The sequence below is a fragment of the Cricetulus griseus genome, chromosome 2, assembly GCF_003668045.3.
Source record: "Cricetulus griseus strain 17A/GY chromosome 2, alternate assembly CriGri-PICRH-1.0, whole genome shotgun sequence".
Classification (NCBI taxonomy): Eukaryota; Metazoa; Chordata; class Mammalia; order Rodentia; family Cricetidae; genus Cricetulus; species Cricetulus griseus.
In genome coordinates this window covers 88,202,476-88,224,121 of record NC_048595.1, presented here as the reverse complement: position 1 = coordinate 88,224,121, position 21,646 = coordinate 88,202,476, and the positions used below count along the sequence as shown (strand labels likewise).

Sequence of the window (21,646 nt, the reverse complement as noted above, 5' to 3'; positions counted from 1 at the left end):
GTCCCGAAAGCAAATTGTGATTGGCTTTGAAGGAGTGATCCTTTTGTGCCAGGAACCCCAGCTTTGTTCTCTTTAGAGGCGATTGTTCAAACCATATATTCCTGGTAGAATGCTGAAGAAAGATTCTTGAGACAAAAGCAAGTGGGAAATGCTATCATATGTCATGGCAGAGGAGCTGAAATCCAAGCTTTATAACCCTTCTAAACAGCTCGGAGCCTTTGTGATCTGCTAAAATAACGGAAAGATTTACATAGCCCAAGTTGTGGGAGCAGATACCATGAGTTCGAAGGCTGCAACAGAGTTTCAAACTACATTTTAGGGTTGTTTTTTTAATTAATTTTTTTCTTGAGCCTCAAATGATCTGGCCTGTTTTCTTAGGTGAATTTAGATCCGAGTTCCATTTTTTATAAAAGTTCAACTGAATTGGCGTTTCCTGTGGCCTAAAAATGTCTTCAATTAAAGGCGAGGAAAAAATGTATTTTTTTTTAAAAAAAATCCCCATCAAACTAAAAAATGGCTGAAGGGATTTTATTCAAACTTTTCCCCAAAATTCACCTTTTGCCAAGACCCAGCATGGAAAATTTCAGCCCCAAAGGATCGCTCGTTGGCAAGTTACCCGAGCTAATGAAAACAGAGGCATAAAGGGAGTCTGTGTAGCTCTAGCGATAGTAGCCACTGGAGCCCACATTGTATGAGAAGAAGGGCCTCATTCAATACCCCCCTTCCATGTCGTTTTTATCATCAATATGGATGAGTCTTGGATTTGGAGTGGTCACAAACAAAAAGCACTTACTTTATGAATATAATGTGGGCAGTGACATTATTTCTGTGGCTTCCTACAGTCACGACTGACTTTGGAATGAACTTATTGTACATGGAAAGATAAGATTTGTTTCAAGGAGAGTTGATCCACACATCCATTCATCTACCCATTCATTCATTCACACATTCATTCACTTGCTCATTCATTTATTCCTTGAATTCATAAGTGTTTATTGAGTGTTGCTGTGTGTGGCACTTTAATCCAAGTGGGGAATACTATGGTGGGCAAACAGAGGTGGTTCCCGAAATCATAAGTTTATGGGCGAGAAGGAAGTAAAGACAACTGTGACCAGTTCTTAGGGGTCACAGGTGAGGTGCTGAGATACAGAAAATCTAAGGTAGAGCTTCTATGATTGATAAGGAGGCTAATGAAGGGCTAATGCTTTGTACTCATTCATGATCAAGCACATATTTAGTGAGCCACCACCATTTCCATGCTGAACCAGGCCTGTCACCATTTCTGCCTTCAGATGTTTTCCATCTAGAGGACTAGCAGGCAAGTAAGCCACATCCAGTACAAGCAGAAAAGATGCTGACTATCTAGGGTGTCTTCTTTGAGGAGTTAATGGTCCAACAGACATTTTTATCAGTGACATGGGATAAACAGAGCAGAGGATGGACCAGGACTGGCTTTAGCATGCTTGTGGCTCAGTGTTTTCCAGCTCATCTCTCTGAGATCCCAGGGCCTGAGAGACCGAGCACCATCTTCATGAACAAGCCTGGCTGGGACTAAGGATGTTTAGGGAATGGTGGGAGCTTCTCTGACATCTTACCTTTTGGAATTTAGACTAGTAGTTAAGAACCTGGCTTCTGGAAGTAAGCTGTCTGGGTTCAAATGCCGTGCTCAGATGTCCTTATTATGGTGGCACTTTGATCTAGTTACCAAGTGGCAAGTGTCAGGGACAATGACACCTACCTTCCAGGGATACAGTTATGTGACCATCACCAGGCATTAAAGCTCTGATCAGCACATCTTGACCTGCTGTACCTCTTTTCCCACAATCCCTCTATGCATTCAGTCTGACAGCCATGGGTCAAGAACAGTAATTGTCAGCCAGGGAGCTGCAGAAATCAGCCAAATCACACTTATCCTTGGAGTTTCTCTCCTCAGAGGTGGTTAAATTCTCAGTCTTTTAAAAGCAAGATTTCTTTGCCTTTTCCACCCAGATAAATAGCTATTTGCCATCTTTGTAATATAAAAAAAATAAAAATAAAAAATAAAGGTGGGGTGTCCATTCCCTTTTCATCAGCACATCTGGCTTTTTAGGTGAGAAACTCTGCCAGAACTTTTGGAATATCTTGTTACTTTAGACAACGGAAGACAAGGAGACTTTTTTAATTGGAAGTAAAAACTTGTTTATGGCTCAGAGCAAGGGCAGAGCTGAGATTCCACAGGTCAGTGGAGAGCTCGCCCTTGCTGGATTGGATTGGATTCGGGGAGGAGGGACAACAGGAGGGAGCTGGCTTCCAAAATGAGAAATCACCATGGCATTGCTGATGCAACTGAGTGGAGGTGGTTTAGGAAGTCCTATTGGCACACTGATTCATTCCCTCAGCCTCAGTTTCCCTTTGTGTAAATAAGACATTGGCTCCTCTTGGACAGGGCATGAACATGGGAATGCCAGTGCAGACAGGTAAATATGGTTCACAATGGGGCTTGCTTGTGGAATATGAGACATGTGCACATCAGGACAGGAGGAATGTGTCCTCTTTTTCTGTTGGTGGCAGCAGCGAAAGGCTGTAGGGAACTGGCTTGGTGGTAAGGGGGAATCTGTTGGATGGCCAGACAAGTCCTGGGAAATCTACATTCTCTCAGGCTACTAGCTAGGTATTTGGGGGTGTGGTGATGATTATGGTTCTTTTGCATTTTATTTGATGAAGGTGGCCTTAACAAACGCCGTTTCTTGGTTTCTATCTCTGCCACATGTTTGCAAATCTTTGTAACATACAGCTGGAATCTGGAATCCTAAAAGGAGGTAGAGAAGGGACTTGATTTGAGAATGTCGGCAGGCACCCAGTGGTGTGATGGAATCCAGGGAGCCTGGCTGGAGGCAGACTGCTTTTGGAGTGGCAGCTTGTTGTCACCTTCCCCTGAGACAAAGGCTGTCTTAACAACCCCCTGGGGGCATCAGACTTCTTGGCCACTTTCTCTGGGGCCATCCTGTTCTGCATTCTCCTTCCCGTCTCCTGGGAGGCAGCACACAGAGCCTAAGACCACTGGGCTTGGGGAAAGGAGGGCTCTGCGAGGTGCCCCTCCACGGCCTGGGTCTCCAGGTCAAGGCCAAGGGCAAGATCCTCAGTGCAGGCGGTCCCGAGCTGAGCGGGCTGGCGCAGCCACAGCTAGAATGCTGCGCGGAGCTGCTGGCGGCGTCGGGAACTGACCAGGCCGTGTGTGAGCGCCGGGATTCCTGCTCCGGCCTTAAATATGCCGGTTATTTTTATCTCCCTACGTCAGGCCAGCGAAGGCCATCCCACCAGTGGCCGCGGCGGGCTGCTACACAATGTTTCCCTTCAGTCGGGAGGGGAAATGGAGGGAGGCCAGACTTCCTGATCACATGATGCTGAAGTCAATGAAAAAAAATGAAGGGGGACCCCTCCCATGCGCTGGGGTGCGCGGGCCAGGGCCCCCCACCCACCCCCTCGGGCCGCGCGGCCGGGGAAGCGCAGGCTCGCGGGCGGGCGCGGGGCCAGGCGCAGGACGGGGCAAACATAAACACCAGATCGGTGCAGTAATTGGCGGCTCCGAGATCGCTGAGGAAATGAGAGGCTTGTACGAAACATCAGCCGACAAGAAACGGGGTGATGTCAGACAGCCTTCCAGGATTAGAAACCCTTAAAAGCTCCGAGCCCGCGGCGGCTGCGGAAAAGCGCGCTCCTCTCTGGCTCTCCGGGTAGGAAGCCCGCGGACTGCATACTCCTGGCTCCTCTCTTCATCTCTCTTTTCTCCTCTCTTTCTCTCTCCCCCATCTAGTCTCTTTTCCTTGAATTCTCTTTTTGTTTTTGAAGTAAAAAGAAAGGAACGACGTCAATTTCCACGTCTAAAGCATCTTGCTCCCCGCCCCACCTTGCATATCCTGTTACTTTTGAATCAACAAACCCTACTCCAGTAGGGTGATAAATAAGTTTAGCGTCTGTTGTTTTGAGTTTCTTCAATTCTTTTCTAACATTTTCTTCTTGCCCACCCCCCCACCCCCCCACTCGCCCCTTGCCGCCTCAGGGGTGCTTAGAACTGCAGGTTGCAATACTTAGCTCACATAAGAAGTCCCTAGCCATCTCTTTGCTCTCCAGCCCAGAGGGCAGCTTAGCTAACAGCCAGTTACAGGGTGTCCTGACAGGACCCCCAGGGACTCTCTTGTGTCTTTGAGGTCGATGCTGAGCATCATTTGTTCATGGATTGCACACACCCAAATAAACGCCTCTTTTCAGGCTTTTCTTTCAGTGTTTGCCTGGGTTAGAGGAGGTGGGGGCTGTTTTGAAAGGGGTTGAGCCCCTGGCAAGGAGAGGCACCCAAGGCATCTTTTCAAAGAATGATTTATGTTCAGTTTTTCTCAGATAGGAGCCCAAAGAGCCTGTTCTTGTCTGAAGCAGGTGAATTCCACACCTGGTCCCTAGCTTTGGGACATTTCAGAAGCCTCAGACTTCACCTTATTAATGTGTCTGTCACCTCTTTACCTCTAAGGCAAGTTTGTTCTCCTTTCTTCCAAGGACCCAGGAAAAGGTCACAGCCAGGCCAGGTTTGTACAACCTTAGAAGAATGGGGCTGATTCCAAAGACACAAGTTCAGCTCATGGCTGCTTGTTTCCAGGGACACTTTGCCAACCTGAAACCCGTTCCCTGCACACTGTTGATTGTTGTCAGTGTCCTGCTCCCATGGGTGACACTCAGTCACTTGAGACTAATATACCTTCTGTTATACCACCCACCAGGTGTAGATAACATCTGTTTTCTAGCTTCCCTGGACACTCATGTTGTCTTTGATGTTACTATGTACTCTGAAAATCCAGCAAGAAGGCTTGCCTGGCCCAGTTCACCTGTTGCTTTAGGTTAGATATTGCTGTCTCCATTTCTTCACCTCAGCATCTCGGGGTCCTGTTCTTGTGCACACGTCGTGAGGCTAGCAGAAGGCTTGGAAGGGGACAAAGACAGAAACAGCTCGGGTTCTGTGTTGATCTATAGCATGAGAAGACAATGTCTTCCTCAGGCCGACTGTCCTGTGATGGTGTTGACCTCCAGCTCCCAGAGGCTGAGTCCTCATCTTGGCCTTCTTACTTAGCTTTATTCCCTCCTGCAGGCAAGTTAGTTTCCCCCTTGGAGTCTCAGCTTTCTCATCTATGAAATGGGGCCAAGACAGAGCATACTCAACAGCTATGGTGAGCATCAGACAGGACAAGCCATGGGAAGCATTTAGAAGCCCAGATCCTGTCACTAACCTCGGACTGGAGCTGTTTGTTGTGATGGTCCCAACTAGTACTTTCACAATGGGCCTAATCAACAAGTAATCTGGAGAGAATCTCCTTCTTCCCTCCTCTTTGTTCCTCTCACCCCTCTTCCCATCTCTTCTTCTCCCCTCCCCCTTCTCCCCCTTCCCATCATATGGATGAGGAAACTTGAGGTTTCAGAGGTTAGATGGTTACTCAATGTCACACAGCTAAGTAGGGGAAAATTCTTCATTTGTCATCTCCTTAGGAAAGCCAGCAGGTCATCCTAGCATTTGGAAACATAAATAAAAACTGTTAGACTCCAACAACACAGACATAATTTAGAATAATGTCTTCACTTAAGATTTCCAGGCAAGCCTGCTGGTACAGGGATGTAGAAGTCAGGACTTTCAGGATGGGGTGAGGGTGTGCTGGGGGAGAAGGTTGGCCATCACCTTTCAAACCTACTTTATCTACAAGTGGCCAGGCAGATTAAGGTACAAAAAGGCTGGACATCACACAGCCTTTAAGATTAGGTTTAGAGTTAGAGGTTAGGGGTTAGGGTTAAGGTTAGGGTTAAGGGTTAGGGTTAGGGTTAGGGGTTAGGCTTAGGCTTAGGGGTTAGGGTCTGACATCACTCAGCATGGGAATGAGCACCCAAGCTGTAGCCAGGCAGGGGTCAGTTTTTCCTCTTCTTCCTTGTGCTCCACAATGAGATTTTCTTTCTCTGACACCTTTGGTGGAGGGCAGAGGTGCGATGGTACCCTGAGACCACCCCAGGGAGACTGAATGCTGTGTGGTCTGCACTCAGTTTGGCTCACTGCAAATGCATGACAGTTTTGATCTTTGCAGCAATAACATTTCTTGGGAAGTCATCTCCACGCTGTTATCATTTCTAGATCACCCATTGCTGAAAATCCCATTGCTGTTGCTTTCTGATAACATAGTAGCACCCCGAGAAAGCTGTTAATGTCCCCTGATACACCAGCTCTGGGCTTAGTGGGCCTAAGAAGTAACAGAACAGTCTGGGACTCCATGTATTCATTTGCAAAATGGGATGAAGAGTCTTCCCTGCCTCCTTCTCTGTGCTGGTATAAATCAGATGGGTCTATGAGTGTAAATGGGGGGTGGGTTATGCTATCCTGACTACTTAGAATTCATTATCATAACCCTTAGTGGCCTTGGACATGCCTAATTCCAGGGCCAGCTTATAAGGAAGTGTGGCAGGGTGGGGTAGAGACATCAAGAATTATATCTGAATATTTGCTGAGTAGCCACTATGTCTAGCCCTTGACCTGGTCCCTTTTGTTCATTGTCTCTTATCAACAAAATCATGATCCTATGAAGGAGGTCTTTTTTGCCTCAAATAGAGCCTCCAGCAAAAGTATGCCCTTGACCTAACCCCTGAATTGGGGAACATGGCCTTATTTGTATAAAGGTCTTTGTAGATGTCATTAAATTAAGGATCATTAAAATGTTGGTTTATTGTATTTTAAAATTATGTGTAGATGTGTGTCTGTGTATGAGTATGTGAACAGGGGTGCAGGGGTCCATGGAGGACAGAAGAGGGTGTCAGATGCCCTAGGGTAGAAGTTGCAGATAGTTGAGGGCTGCCTAAGGTAGAATGGAACTCGGATCCTCTGCCAAGGCAGTGTGTACCCTTCAACTGTAAGCCATCTTTCTAGCCCCAGATTAAGGATTTTGAGATAAAGTTATCCTGACTTATCCAGTGGATATGAAATCCACTGGTATGTGTTCTTAGAAGAAACTCACAGAAGAGACAAGCAGAAGAGGGGGCAGTTAGGCAGAGGTGGGGATGAGATGAGAGTGAACACTGGGAACCCAGAGGCCAGAAAGGCAAGGCAAGGTCTTTTCTGTATACATGGGGTCTGACTTGTGGGCAGTTTTTCTCCCTCCCTCCCTCCCTTCCTCCCTCCCTCCCTCTACCCATTCCTGGTTCCTCCTTCCCTACCTCTGCCCCTCCTTCCCTCCCTCTGTCCCTCCCTTCTTCCCTCCCTTCCTCTCCTTCCTTCTTTCTTCCTTGTCTCCCTTCCTCCTTTCCCGCCTTCTTTCTTCCTTTCTTCTTTGTGGCAAGGTTCTGTAGACTAGGCTAGCCTCAACTCTTTATGCAGCCTAGGATGACTACTCCCTAATTGCTGAGATCACAGCATGCTCTACTATATGAAGCCTGGTTCCACTTAAAATTACCATTCTGTTTTGTGCTTCCAGTGAATGAAATGAGATAATTCAGTACTTCTTAAAAAACAGGCTTTGTGTTAGGCTTTTTTTTTTTTTTATAATTTTGGCTAATGTAAGGTTCCAAGCAGATGAAGCACCGGTCAGGCTAAACTAGGATCTCTTCTAGGTTAGGGTCTTTAAGCAGACACATTAAATACAGTTTAGACTTTCAATTTACAGAGGATTTATTAGCATATGGCCTTTCATATTTCAGAATATGTAAGCGTACCTCTGTACACACTACTGGGAGTATGAACCTTACTGATACTCTGCTATGGAACGTTGTGCCACCAGAGCTGTGGGTAAATACACCTTTGCTTTGTTTTCCTATGATAGGGTCTAGCTAAACAGTTATGGCTAGTCTAGAACTCACTATGTAGACCAAGCTGAGCTTGAATTTATGGTGATCCTCCTGTCTCTGCCTTCCAAGTGCTGGAAATGTAGAGATGTACCACCTGGTCCTGGGCCAAGTTTAAGCTGTGACATCTGTTCTCATTTGTTGTGACTGAGCTAGGAACACACAGAGTAGCCTTACCTCTCTTTTTCAAGTGAGCCGCTGCACTGGAGATGTCACCCAACTCACAAGGAACTCTGGATGAAGTTCAATTTGACTGACTCCCTAGTGGTCACTTAACCCTTGAAGTAGGAGAGTTTGAAGGAATGACCAGAGGTTCCCCATGGTGGGGAAACCCAGGCTTGGTGTGGGTAGGAAGAGGGCAGGCATGCAGACAGAGGTACAGTTTTGATGAGAGAATTCCTTTCAGAGAAACTCCTTTTTTCTACTAATCCCACAAAGGTAGTGATGTGAGGCTTAAAAAGGAATTTTGTTATCATCCACAACAGGGTCTCCTTTGTCTCTGCCAGCCACATTATACCAGACTGGAAACACATGAACTGCTCTTTCTTTTTTTCTAAATTCCCTCTCCCTTTCCCTTTACCCCACTCTCTCTTCTCTTCCCTTCCCTTCCCTGTTCCTCTTCCATTCTTTCTGCCCCACCCCCCTTGTTGACTCAGGGCAGCCTGGGAGGGCCCTCCATCAGGAAGGAAACCAATAGGAAATGCCTGTAGAAAATGAGATCTTTTAGAAAGCATGTCCTGTCATCGTTCTGGATACAAAGGTGGGGGCCTGCCATGGAAACAGGAAAGGGGAAGACAGAGAGGCAGCCAATGAGAGAACAAGGGGAGGCCTCCTCCCTTCTTCCCAAGCCTGCTGTGGCACCAGCACTGGCAGCTGTGGCTCTATAGAGGCAGCGGCCTCAGAAAAGAGCTGGAGAGCTCTTGGCTGGGTATGGGAATCATCTCTATGGCCTGAAGGACTGTCATGTAGAAGCAGGTGTGTTCTCAGAGCCCATGACACACAGCTGAAACCACGGGGCTGGGTACACACAGGAAGCAATGGTGCAGAATGGTTAGGGACTCCTAAACCAGAGGGTCGAACCAGCGTCACCACTTACTGCCTTGAGCATACTGTTTATGTTCTTTGGGCCTCAGTTTCTTCTTCTGTCAAATGAGGGAAGCAGATGACAAGATTGAGGTTCATAGATGTTAGTTAGATATGTGTTCAGGGCACACAGAGAACTAGGAAAAGCTAAGTAGGAAAAATTGTATTCTCATGGTTGTGTTGACAAAGCAAATCAAACTCATCTGGGAGAGGCAAAGGAGGATCCTTCTACATATGAAACAGGACACAAGGACACACACACAGACACACAGACACACACACAGACACACAGACACACACACACACACACACACATGCACACGCACACGCACACGCACATGCACCCGCACACACACACAATATCAATCAATCAATAAAAAAACCCCCAAACTAACAAACCCTACCCTCCACAAAACCACGACAACCAAACAGCATACCACTGAGTCACACCCCCAAAATCTAGATCCAGTGGGTTGAATTTGGGAAACTACATTTGTGACATGCTCCAGGTGACATTGATACTGCCATCTGGGAGCATGTTCTGAGAGCCACTGTTGTATGACTTAAGTGACTGGACGGTTGTGCAACTGAGAACTGGCAGGGGTCAAGGTAAGGTTTCAGGGGAAAATGAACTCAGTCTTGCTGCCCCTTAGGACCTTCAAGCAGCCCAGCCCCGGGAGGCCAGGCTGGAAGATCTTTGGAGGTGTGTCTGTCCAGTTTTCTCTCAAAGCAGTTGAAGGCTTATGGTTGGTGGGCCCTTGGCAAGAAGAATCCAGAAGAGAGTTTCCATACCACATTTGAAGGGAAGTCATCTTCATACATTGTTTTGCCTCCCTCCTGCCCTCCCTGCTTCCCTGCCTCCCTCCTTCCCTCCATCCACTTCCTCTTTCCTTCCTTTCTTTTCCTTGAGTGTGTCTTGTATCCCAGGCTGGCTTTGAACTTGCTATATGGCCAAGGATGACCTTGAACTGCTAATCCTCCCGCTTCTACCACCTGAGTTCTAGAATTTCAGGCATGTGCCACTCTATCTGGTTTATATGTTGCTTGGTTTTTCTGTGGTGCTGAGGTTATGTGGTAGTGAGGATGGAACCCAGGCATTTGTCCTGCTAGGCAAGCATTCTATCAAGTGAGCCACCCCCTAGCCCTCCTCCATTTTAAAGACCAGTGGTGGGAAGGTTGACTTCCACCCTTAGCATCCCAGGGATACAGAGCTGAAACACAGAGGCAACCTCACACTGTGCAGTGGCAGCACTTGGTTCTTGGGGACAACTGCCATGTCAGCATCTCACTCCCTTCCTCAAGTACTGGGGGAAGAACAATATTTAGGCAGTTAAACTCCCAGCTACAGCATCATTTGAAAAGCTGGCTTTGATTAGAATGCTGTAAGGACTGATTTATGATGACAGACAAAAATAAATAAATAAAGAGTGAGCATAAACATGTAAAACTCACCCAAATGATGACCTAGAGGCACAAAGCACACAAAACTCTTGTATGTGGAGACAGGGGTAACCTATCAAGCATTTTGGTTCCATCTTGGGTTCAAGCTATCACCATTCCTGAGAACATGCCTGCAATATCTGAAGCCAGATGGATTTTAGACCAAGGGACATGTTTTGGATTGAGATTCCTACTTTGCTTAGGAGAGTCTCAGCTCTGAAATATAGGGTGCTCTCGGGAGCTCCCGGGTCTGTATATAATGTCTGCACTGTTTGCATTGAGAATGTACGGATGCATTGCGTATGTAATGAAAACATGATCAAAAACATAAGTGAATACTCTCTCTGAGCTTCTAGGAGGAGACAAGTGAGGGCCATAAGGCCCTGCCTTCCATACTTTCCCTCTGGACTTCAGCAGTTAACCCCAGCCCTTTGTTCTTGTTCTGGGCTCTCACTGATTCCACCTGCTCTGCAACACTTTACCCAGCCTGACCCTCTCTGTCTCCCAGGAGTACTGAGAGACTATGATGGCTCTTTCCCTGGAACTCAAGCACAGCTGCCTCAAGAGCTCGGCTCATGTTCTAATTCTTCTTTCCTACCGGATCTCTCAGTTCTGCATAGCCCCATTTCCCCAGGTCTTCCTCTGCCTCTCATCCTACCTCTCTCCAGCTGTGGTAGGGAGTGACAGGGATGTGGGGTGAGGCAGCTGGTGCTCATGACCACACAAGGTAACACTGTGGGATCTCTGTACAACAATAGCAGCGGTGGCGGCAGAAGCAGCAGCAGCAGTGGTGGCAGCAGGAACAGCAGAGGCAGTAGCCCCAGCAACAGCTCAGAAATCTTTTTTTGTTTCTCAGATGCACCCTTCCCTTACTGAACCACAGCTGAGAAACTTGTGGGAAGTTGTTGCTTCTACCCAGGTCCCAGCCTTTCATTCCTGGGAGGTCTGTCCTGGTGGTGCCCACATGTCCGTGGTGGGCAAACAAGAGAGGACTTCTGGGACATCCAGGGGATCATGTTTTTCCACTGCCCTTAGTCACCCAGCCAAGGAATACGCCAGCCACAAGCGCCTGGGTTTTCCCTTTTGTAAGCTGAGAAGGTTGGTTTCCAGTATTTCAGAGCTTGGTTGCAGCTTGACACCCAGCAATCCATGTCTTTGTTGTGCTCACCTCTCCTGTGTGGCCCAGGACCGTCTTGTTTCCTTTCCATAAATCTGTGGAGTAGGCACAGCAGCTCATATTTCCCCCAGTTGGTAGCCTAGGAAACCAAAGCTTAGACATGGCAAGGATGGCTCATGGTGATGCTGCTAGCACTGGGTCCTGGGCTTCACTGGAATGAGCACTTCTTCTATGATAGTGTCTTAGTTAGAGTTCTTATTAGTATGAAGAGACACCGTGACCATGGCAGTTCTTATGAAGAAAACATTTAACTGGGGTGGCTGGCTTACAGTTTCAGAGGTTCAGTCCATTATCATCATGACAGGGAACATGGTGGTCTGCCAGCAGAGATGGTAGCTGACAGTCCTACATCTTGCAGGCAACAGGAAGTTGACTGAGACACTGTGGTATCTTGAGCATAAGAAACCTCAAAGCACTCTATTGTGGACTAAAAGTTTCTGTCCTGTTACCCCTCAGCCCAAATGAACACTGAGAGGCTTATATTAGTTATAAACTGGCCGATGGATCAGGCTTCTTACTGGCTAGCTCTCTCTTAATTATTAACCAATTTCTATTAAACTATGTATTGCCACAAGGCTGTGGCTTACCTGTAATGCTCTGGCATGTTACTCCTTTGGTGGCTACCTGGCCTCTCTCTGGAGGCCCCTCTCTGCATTCCCCTTCCCAGCATTCTCCTAGCCTGGCTACTAGCGAATCAGCATTTATTCATCAGCCATTAAGAGAAACATATATTCACAGCATACAGAAGGACATCCCCCAGCAGTCTATCTTTCTCCACTCTACAGAGCTGACTTCTATTATGAGACTGGCCATAATAGAATACTTGACCACACTTCCCCAAGGAATTCTGTCAGTGGCAGGTAGTGGTAGTGGGTGTATGAGAGGAGTAAGGCTCCCAACGTGGCCAATGACTCAATCTCTCCATCCACAATTCCGTTCTAGCTCACATAGGTGGGAGTGGCTGATCCTCTTGCACTCTGCTCTCAGACAGCTATAGAATCAGGGAGGAATAAGTTTCTCAGTGTTAGTTCTAGATGTTCTAAAGCCAATTGTCATTCTGCTTCATCATTCCCAGGTCTCAATCTCTAGACCTCTCAATTACATTTCTTTTTGGTGCTTTGGGTGAGCATGGCATTGGCTTTCTCCTGGTACCTAGACAACATCAAGAGTGGTGCCTCAGCACATGAGAAAAACTTGAGAAAGACAGTGTTATGGGCCTTTATTAATGGCTTAGCTGGGCTGGGCACTAAGCCAAAGGCTTTCTCTTTTTCTTAGATGTATTCTATTATTTAAGCCTCCCAATGACTCTGCATGGAAACTACTAATTATTATATGCACGTTGCATCTGAGGAGAGGAGAACTTGAAGTAGTTAGTGACTAGCCAAGTCACCCAACTGGTAAGTGGGGGTATCAGGATACTAATTGTTAATATTAGTAATGCCGTGACTTGGTGAACAAGGACAGGTCTTGGATACAGACGTCCGCTGTGGACTGTGTACCAGAAGGTGCCCTAATACTGTTCTCTGGTAGACAAAGACACAAGGTTACAAGGTCACAGCACCATCTTTTCTGTGAGATTGCCCTTTGGCTTCAGGACCACACTTGCCTCCAGGGACTCTTGTCTCTAGTTTGAGTGTCTGGCTTGCTATGTTTCCGTACCAGCCCCAGTGGATGGGGCTTCCTTCCTAGCCTTTTGCCCATATTTTTACTGGCTCTGAACTTCTAGCACAGCCTCATTGTCACCTCTCCACACCTAGTCACCCACACCCACTGGTGTTTACAATACATCCCCAAGCACCTGTGAACTTCATTACAGCCCTTCCCTTGTTCATCAGCCAGACTGTTTCAGGCCAGGCTGAGAATGGTGCCCGAGTGTGCTTTCTGGACACTTCCACTAGCCAGGTCAGATCTCCTTGTCTGAGGATCCCAAATTAAGCTGTAACCCAGGTGTCACTGGGTTACACCCCCCCCCCCCCCCCAATGAGGTCTGAAAGCCCTGTTCTGGTTGTGTCCAACAGTGAAACTGAAGATAAACAGAACTGATATTAACCTAGCACAGAAATGACTCAGCACTTCTTAGGTGGAATTATTTCTTTGTCTTTAAAGTTGCCTTGGGGACCCAATGACCAAGTTATGTGGACTTTGTCATCCATTTACTTCTTCCTGGAGTGTTCTCTACTAGGCATTGATCTGCTATCAGATGTAATAAGGATACCTGTCATTGCAGAGATGAATATCCCAAGGTTCAGAGAGTTTAACTTAGCCCACTTAGTGTTGCCCAAAGCACTCAGTTACATTTGCAGCCAACTCTTCTCCCCTTCCCCATCTCTCTCTGTTCTCCCTTCTCTTCTCCCCCTCCTCACTTTCAATCTTCTCCCCTCTCCTCTTTTGCCTCCCCTCCCCTCCCTTTCCTCCTCTCCCATTCTCTCCCCTCCCCCTCATCCCCTTCCCTCCTCTTGCCTCTCCTCCCCTCTGCCCTTCCCCTTCTCTTGCCTCCCCTCTTTTCCCCTCACCCCTCTCCCCTCTTTCCCCCTCCTTTCCTCTCCCTTCCTACCCTTTCTCTTTTTCTTTCTTGTGTCTCGTGTAGCCCAGGTTGTCCTGAAACCCTCTGTGGCTTTGAGCACACGATCCTCCTTCCTTACTCTCTTGGATCCTCTAGGCAAGGCAGTTGTCGCTTGTATCTCTGTGTCCAGTTCTTTCTGATCCAAAGATGACAGAGCTCTCTACACTCTTTTGAGGTATTCATGAAGGTTGGGGTGCAGTGGGCCTGCATTTGCTCCACTGGAACCAAACCCAGGCTTGGCTGGGTCTGAAGAGCGGCTGCTCTGGAGGGCAGGACAAGGCCTGCCTTAACATTAATGAGGGTGCACATTTTCCTTAGACTCTGGGAATGAGAGAATGAATGTCAAAGCACCTTTTCTTCCCATATCATTCTTTTGTCTCATCTTGGTTTTTGTAGACAGGACCTTGTTATGCAGCCCAGCTCATTCATCTCCTTCTTCAGCCTCCCCCGTGCTGGGAATTACAAGCATGTGCCACCATGCCTGGCTATCATTCTTTTGTTGAGAATTTAAAACAGCAGATTTGGACTGAGGGCTTCCCTTTAATAACGTAGCATATTGTGAGCTTCCTGCTGGGTCCACTGGTCTCTGCACCCCTTGCGACTCCCTCCCATAGATAGAGCCTTTCTTACAGTGGTGCTCAGATGTGAATGAAGGAACGAACACTTTGGAGCACTCCATTTGCTTTCTGACACTAGGCTCTTTCCCACAATAGAAAAGTCAGTATCTGCGTTGGTCCTGTGTACAGTGCCAGGGACCTTGGAGCTCCACACCTCAGCCATCTCTCAGTATCTCCACCAGGCATGGCTGATGAGCAAGATGGATCATCTTCCAAAGGCTGCCGGCAGTGTCATCTTCATTGGGGGAGGGCGGGTGAATGAAGCAGGCGTGATCCCTCTTCATAGGATTCTAATGAGCTTCAGCTGTCTGGGTGCGGGGGCGGGGGGGGGGGAGGTCACTTGCCGTGTGAGAGTAAAGACGATCAAAGAGACCCATGTGTCACCATGGGAACTGTCCCAGTTTTATAGTTTTCCTTTTTCAAAGGCTTGAAAATAAACACATGGAAAGCAGGGAGAATTCAGTGACTGGAAAGTGACGAGGACTAATCATTTAAATATCAGTCTTAAAGAGAGAAATCAGAGTGTGGAAATATTTTGAACAGATGCATAAATACTAGTTTAATCATTTTTTCATGGTGGGTTACAACTGGCTGCAGGTGAGAGAAAGAGTTCCAGTGAAATATGAAATGTGTGAGAAGATGTATTGAGACGGGTGCTTCTCAGCTCACTATAGCTCAATTGGTAGAGTACTAGGTCAGCATGGACCACACCCCATGTTTGGTCCCAAGGGCTGGGCATAGTGATGCACAGTCCTCATCCCAACACTCAGGAGATGGAGGCAAGAGCATCAGTTCAGGGTCATCGTTGGCTACATGTTGAATTTGAGGCCAGCCAGATATTCATGAGACAGTGTCTAAACTCAAAATCAAAATAGAAAAAGAAAGATTGACACTTCTTAGCTACAACACTTTAGGAGTAGCCTTGATGAAGGAGCAATGTAGGAATCTTCTCTGTGGGACAGCCACTTTCCTGAGTGTGGGGTGCCTGCAGCTTCTGGAGGAGACAGGAGCAGAAGCTATCAAGAGGAGGGCGAGACCCTCTGCTTCCATGTGCAGAGGTTTTTCCTGTTCACAGACTGGCTTGAACTCCTTATGTTTGAACCTCTTGGTCTTCCAAACCCGAGGTCCAGCAGGAGCCGCACCTGCACCTTGTTCCAGGTAGGGTAGGGTCTGTAGGAAAGCCATTGCTTTGCATGTGCAAATGGCTCCACCTCATTTCCATGTTCTTCTCCATTTCTGTTGGAAGAACTGCTGCTCTTCTGAGCATCCCCATATGGTATGTCTTCTTAGACCTGTTTCAGTATTGCCTTCTCTATCCACATGTCCAGTGTTTCTTCAAACAAAGCACAGATCCCAAGAGCAACTTCACATTCCCCAGGAAGACAGAGCTGCCCACTTAGGGAATGGGCCTCCTAGAGTCAGGGACCTAAATCTTGCTTTTACTGTCCCATTTTTAGAGAAAGTCTGGATCAGAAATTCCTGACCAAAGCAAACTGCCCACTCGCCTCTTCCCCTTCCCTCTGTGCCTCCTCCCTTCTTCTCCCTCCTCCTCCTGTGCCTCCTACCCTTCTTCCTCTTCCTCTTAGTTCTTTCATTCACCTTCCAGAGCACCATCAGAGCACACATGTGCTTGGAGACGCCCTCACTGGAAGGGTAGTGCTGTGTCTAAGGTTAGTCATATTTAATGTTTTTCCAGTTGCCTTCTGGAAGCTCTGTATGGATCTCTTCTATTGCCTATAATGGACTAGGAAAACATGCTCTTTTGACTTGCAAAATAGACCCTTCTCTCTCCTTGAGCAGAGGGAAGCTTCTAGGGGAATGTACCCAACAAGCAAGAATTAGAATGACCACAGGAGAAAATGACCCTGTGGTGGTCTTAGGGACAGTGAGGATGGATGACTTGGAATCTATTGGGCTAGAATGGTAAGCTCAATGAGAGAGGATTGATTGTTAGTAGAGATAGATTCTGATTCCTGGTAGTTTAGTAAGTGTGGTTTTACAACAATGCATGTGGGAAAGAACTCAGTGTGGATCTGCAGCAGGGTACCTTATCTCCAGGGCTAGTCTCCAGTTGCCGGCCGAGTGTCCTGTGTGCTGCAGGCTGGTGATGCTGCTATCAAGTCTCCATTCTGGCTACTGGTCCATAAGGGGAATCAATGGAGCCTGGGTGAAGGTAGAAGCTTCTGAAAACAGGTGTCTCTAGTTCATCCACTTAAAGCTTTGAAAGCACTGGGGAGATTTAGCTCAGAAAAAAAATCCAGGCATGGTGAAACATGCCTGTTCTCCAGTATTTAAGAGCCTGAAGCAGTAGGACTAACCTAAGCTCTAGGCCAGCCTGGGCTACATAGTGAGCCCTTGTTTCCTGCTCATCACTGCCACCAACACCCCAGAGCTCCCCAAAAAGAAAGGAGAAAAGTCAGGAAGAGGACACTAAAAGTACTTTTCAGTATTTGTGCTTCATGGTAAATTTACCTGTACTATCTTTAAAATTAAAAAAAAATATATGGTTATTCAACACAAAGGTGAATATAAACAAGAAAGCAGAGACATGGAAAAATCATTATCCAAAAGGAATGCCAAAGTGTCTCTACGACACACACACACACACACACACACACACACACACACACACACACACACACACACACCAGAAGTATGATACAAATATGTACGTGTGGTATATGTACATATGTGTTCCTGTGGATTGGTATATGTAGGGGCCAGAGGATGACAGTGAGTATCTTCCTTCATCACTTTCCATCTTACTTTCAAGGGTCTCTTCCTGAACCTGGAGCTCATGGATCAGCTAGATGGACTGCTCAATAGGCTGAGGAGTCCACCTGCTTCACTTCCCCAGCACTGGGGTTACAAATGCACACTACCATATCCAGCTTTTACTGTGTGGCTATTAGGGATCCGAACCAAGTCCTTGTGGTTGTGTGGCAAGCACTTTATCCTCTAAGCCACATCCCTAAGTCCTCCTTTTCTCACCCAATATGGATGTATTTTCTGTATCAATGAGATCATCATACTTAATGGTAATTTACAAGTTTGTTATATAATTGTTTTCCAAATCTATACAACTGACTATTGGTAGAAATTTAGCTCTTGAATATTTTTATATTATAAGCAAACACATTCATCGGTATCCTTGTCTTAGATATGTTTTTAGGATAAACTACCATAAGTATGTTTCTGGAGCAGAATATTGCAAAATCAGAAAATGTATATTGTCAAACTGCCCTCAAGAAATATGGAATCAATTTAGACTCTACAATGATTTTGCTCTTATTTACATTTTTGAGATTGCTTTTGTACATTTTCGTATTCCTCATATGCCTAGTACCACAGCTCTTGTCAGTTTTTAAATGACTACTAATGCAGGTCCTGCCCATTTGGTGCCACCATTACAGAATGCAGCAGCCTGGATCGTTTATGAAGGGCAGAGCATTGCTTTTCACAGTTCTGGAGGTTGGGAATTCTCCGAGCAAGGTCCTGGCAGACTTTGTGTCTGGTGAGGACCTGATGTCTACTTCTAGGATGGCCCCTTGAATACTGTGATCTCCATAGGTTAGGAACAACTTTTCGGTATGGGAAAGAGCGGAAGAGGGTGACTCTATCTCCACAGGTCCTCTTTATAGCAGCATTTTATTTAGTTTTGTTGTTTCATTTTAAAAACAATCTTTTCTCATTTTACATACCAATCCCAGTTCCCACTCCCTCCCCTCCTCCTGCTACCCCTTCCTTCCCCCCACCCCTACCCCATCCACTCCTCATGTTAAGGCTTTCCATGGAGAGTCAGGGAACTCTGGTGCCTTACTTTGAGGCAGGACCAAGGCCCTCCCCCCCTATATCTAGGCTGAGCAAGGTATCCCTCCAAAGAGAATGGGCTCCAAAAAGCCAGTTCAAGCACTAGAGATAAATGCTGGTCCCATTGCCAGTGGTCTCACAGACTGCCCAAGCCACGCTACTGTCATCTACATTCAGAGGGCCTAGTTTGGTCCTATGCAGGTTCCCCCACTCTCAGTCTGGAGTCAGTGAGCTCCCACTAGCTCAGGTCAGCTGTTTCTGTGGGTACCCCTAAAAGGGGTCTTGACCCCTTTGCTCATATTATCACTCCTCCCTCTCTTCAGCTGGACTCTGGGAGTTTAGCACAGTGCTTAGCTGTGGATCTCTGCATCTGCTTCCATCAGTTACTGAATGCAGAGTCTATGGTGATAATACAGGGAGTCATCAATCTGATTACAGGGGAAGGCCAGTTCAGGCACCCTCTCCACTGATGCCTAGGGTCTTAGCCGGGGTCATCCTTGTGGATTCCTGGGAATTTCCTTAGTGCCAGGTTTCTTGCTAGCCCCATAATGCCCCCCTTGATCAAGATATCTCTTTCCTTGCTCTCCCTCTCTGTCCTTCCCCGATCCTGACCACCCCATTCCCCCACGTTCTTCTTCTCCCTCCCCTTCTCCCTTCCCCCTCCTCTTCCTCTTCCAGCCTCCCTCCTCCCCCCTCCCCCGCCATGCTATCAGATGCCAATTTTTTCAGAAGATCTCATCTATTTCCCGTTCCCGGGTGTGGGGGGGGGGATCCATGTATGTCTCTCTTAGGGTTCTCCTTGTTACCTAGCTTCTCTGGGGTCATGGGCTATAGGCTGGTTATCCTTTGCTTTGTGTTTAATATCCACTTATGAGTGAGCATATGCTGTGTTTGTCTTTCTGGGTCTGGGTTACCTCACTCAGTATGTCTTCTTTCTTCTAGTTCTATCCATTTACCTGCAAATTCCAAGATGTCATTTTTTTTTTCCCAATGAGTAGTACTCCATTGTGTAAATGTACCACATTTTCTTTATCCATTCTTTGGTTGAGGAGCATCTAGGTTGCTTCCAGATTCTGGCTATTAGGAATAATGCTTATAGCAGCACTTTAACCACACCCTGAAGATGGAGTTCCATCAGGCTCCTCCTCACAATGCCCTTGCATAGGGGATTAGGAGTCAGGATGAGTTTTGGAGAGGACAAAAACATTCACAATATTCTTTACTTATTTTTCTACTAAATGCACACTGATATGTGTTCTTTACATGTCTGATAACATTTTCTCTCTTATACACATCACACATACCCCTTCTTCCCTGTGCATCAATTTAATTGCTTTGTGGTCAGTTATTTTGGTGAACCATTTTGATTATTAAGATCTCAAGCTTTTAAAAGAAAGATTAATTTATTGTTTCATTTGTATATTTGTGCTTCTGAGTGTGTGCATGTGCACCATGTGTGTACAGGTGCCCTTGGAGGCCAGAGGAAGGTGTCAAATCTCCTGGAGCTGGAATTACAATGGACTGTGAGCTGCTTGATGTGGGTGCTGGGGACTGAACCTGAGTCCACTGCAAGAGCAGCCAGTGCTCTGAGCTACTGGACCATCTCTTCAGTCCTAGGGTTTTCAAATTCTATGTAGCAATTCTATGTATTACTTTATCCTCTAGTTATTATAATGGCTGCTGTATCAAAGAGGATTTACATGCACTCAGTTTATGAAGAGGGCAGAACCAGTCCAATGTAGGGATGGGTTGCAACATGGCAGATTTCAGCTAAACATAATAAACATTTTTTTTTCTAATTAGGGCCTTCACATATGCAGTGTGCTATGCAGCAGGTAGGGAGATGCCCACAGTCAGGGGCTTCCCCACAAGAGGTACATGGCTACCTGACATAGATGAGGTAAGATGATCTCTGGCGGTCAAGATCCCCTGTGTAAATTGAGAGCATGGGAAGAGGGGGGAGGGAGCTATGAGAATGAGAAGGGTAGAAGAGGAAGGATGCAGAGGTCATGAGGGAGCAGAAAGGTTGAGTCAGGGAAGAACAGAAGAAAGGGTATGTGATAGGTAGGGTTTTAGTTGGGGGGAGTGTTAGGAGAGGACAGGAGGGAGAAGGGAATTGGGATTGTCATGTAAAACAATCCTGTTTCTAATTCAAATTTAAAAAATGATTTAAAAAAAAGATGATCTATGGCCTTCCTAGTTATTTACCACCTGCCACCCCTTAAAAAAACTATTTTAGTTATATTTTGAAATGTAGTCTCATATAGCCCAGAATGGGCTCAAAATTTCTATGTCGATGAGGGTGACCTTGAACTCCCAATTTGTTTTTTTCTGTACCTATCTCCTGAGTATTGGGATTACCTGTGTAGGACACCATGTTTGACTTGACCATCAATAACTTAATTGCATTTATTTTTCCTGGAGACCTTCCCACTCCTACACCAAACTTCAACACCATCTAAGCTTTGGCATTTCTAAGGGCAATTAGACGGAAGATGGTTACATAAGTGACAGCACTAGATGAAAATAGTTCTGAACCACTTATTGTAAGAGTGTATAACAAGAGAACACTCTCAGTCATGTTTTTGTCATTTATGGTTTTATTTTCACCTCCCTACATCAGCTTGCAGTCACAGACATTTCTGCTGGGCCCTAGAACATAAGAACTGGAGTTAGGAATATGGGCAGACTTAAGTAGAGCTGACTGCCTGGCACAGGCCCTGTGTTACCCTAACCAAATCTTTTTATCTTTTCTGAGACATAGTTGCCTTGCATAGCTTACATGATCACAAACCTGCAGCCATAGTCTTTCAAATGATGGGGTAACATATGTGTTCCACCACAGCAACCTTCCTGGCCAGATTTTACGGCAACAACAGAGCTGTGTTGGGTGGAGTCACTGAAGCAATCTGGTATGATGCCACTATTAGACAGTTAGTGATGCTGAATTGCCGAGAAAGGAGGGAACTACAAAGGAGCCTCACGTTTCTGTGACTGAGAATTGTGCCTAGATTAAGGTCAATTTGACTATTCATTGTATGATCATGTTTACTGCTGTTTGATAAGCAGGATTAGGAAGAATAGTTAAGGTCAAATTTTGACCTGGAAGAATCTTTCCTC

General features: G+C 46.4%; 1 long non-coding RNA gene across 2 annotated transcripts in view; it reads left to right on the top strand.

The window, feature by feature from the left end:
- The first annotated feature begins 3,351 nt into the window (after positions 1–3,351).
- LOC118238220 overlaps positions 3,352–21,646 on the top strand; it is a 21,067-nt gene continuing 2,772 nt past the window's right edge. The window contains exon 1 of one of the 2 annotated variants that reach the window (XR_004767988.1): positions 3,352–3,713. This is a non-coding gene — a long non-coding RNA (uncharacterized LOC118238220). Of the gene's footprint in view, positions 3,714–20,328; positions 20,427–21,646 lie in introns of those variants that run through there. The other variant, XR_004767987.1, reaches the window with a different exon arrangement.